The sequence below is a fragment of the Pistacia vera genome, unplaced genomic scaffold, assembly GCF_008641045.1.
Source record: "Pistacia vera cultivar Batoury unplaced genomic scaffold, PisVer_v2 Contig759, whole genome shotgun sequence".
Lineage (NCBI taxonomy): Eukaryota > Viridiplantae > Streptophyta > Magnoliopsida > Sapindales > Anacardiaceae > Pistacia > Pistacia vera.
This window is the reverse complement of record NW_022196622.1, coordinates 53,365-55,000: the sequence shown is the minus strand read 5'-3', so window position 1 is coordinate 55,000 and position 1,636 is coordinate 53,365.

Genomic DNA, 1,636 nt, shown 5'->3' with positions numbered 1-1,636 from the left:
TAATTTTTACAAAAATCTAAAAAACTAAATTTGAAGGATCCTAATAGGTGTATGATTCTTCTTTTTCTACCAAGTCTCGAGGTTAGAGGGTTTTGTAAAGTGGAAGCCGATGGTTCAGGTGGTGGTTGAATTTGGCCACTGAAATTAGCCAGAATTTGGATGGAAAATCGAAAACCTAACTGTGATAGGGGTGTGTTCGCTAGATTTCAAACCTACAGGGACTGGTATATTTTTCAAGTGTGTTTGCTAGATCTTAATCCTTGATCATCAGTCAGACCTTTGGTTTAACTGGTCAACTCGGGACTTGGTCCCTTGGTCGGGTGACACCCCAAATTGGGTTTCAGAACATTATCATATGAAGGTTATTCTTATATGGAATATCACTATAAAGAGGTTTTATTTTATATATATATATATATATATATATAATTTCTCCACCTTCCCCAACATAAAGTAAATGAGTAATGTTAGACGTACAAACAAATCTTACAAAGATTTGTGTACAAATTGATGTGATAAAAAATGAATAGAAGAGTGAATATGACGAGTTTGACTCTTTGTATACACTCTTCTATTCATTTCCTACCACATTAATTTGTACAAAAATCTAAAAAACTAAATTTGAAGGATAGGGTTATTATGTTCTCCTAATAGGTGTATGATTCTTCTTTTTCTACCAAGTCTCAAGGTTAGAGGGTTTCGTAGAGTGAAGGCCAATGGTTAAGGTGGTGGTTAAATTTGGCCGCTGTAATCAGCCAGAATTTGGATGGAAAAGCGAAAACCTAACTATGATAGGGGGTGTTTGTTAGATTTCAAACCTACAGGGATTGNAGCACCTGCTTCACAATAAGTATAATTAGTAATTGAACTTGTTATTAGTTTACTAATATTTAGGCCTGTGTTGAGTTAGATTTGGGTAAACCCAAATGGAGTAGAGTTTTCTATTATATATTATATGTAATAGTGAGAAACCTAAGGTAATAAAAAATAGAGAGTGAGAGTGAGTTGTCATCATTATTCATTATAAACTTAAATCAAAATTCTCTATTTGAATATTTGACGTAATTGCTTAAATGAAATGAATCAGAATAAATTAAATGTCATATTTACTTTTCTGTTTTCTTTTATTGTGTGTTTGACTGCTATAAACTTAAATCTCAAAATCATTTGTCGACAGTGTGGAATGTAACAAAAATTTTGTACATTTTATGTGGTATATTTGCTGCTTATGGACGGACATTATTAGAATAATAACGGAAATGATCGGCAAGATGACAATAACTATTGAATTATTATTGGCTACTTGCAGCCTCGGAAAGCACCCAATCATCATCATAAGGTACTTCCCACACATAGTAACCGCGCAGCCCCTTCTCCTTGGCATAAGAAAATTTAGTTTCACCACCTTTACATCATCAAAACTAATCCAAATTTTCTCAATTAACTTGAACGTCTTTATTCCCCTTTCTGCTATTCTTGATGTGATAGTACCGCAAAAGCCCATCTGCTGTAATAGCTGGTCCGATAGCTACTGCTCCAATACCGTTAATCTTTGGGTTTAACAGCGTCCAGGCATAGCCGTAGTAAGGCAAACACGAAACCAACTTATTTGCGGACACTCCTCCTTCAATCCAAG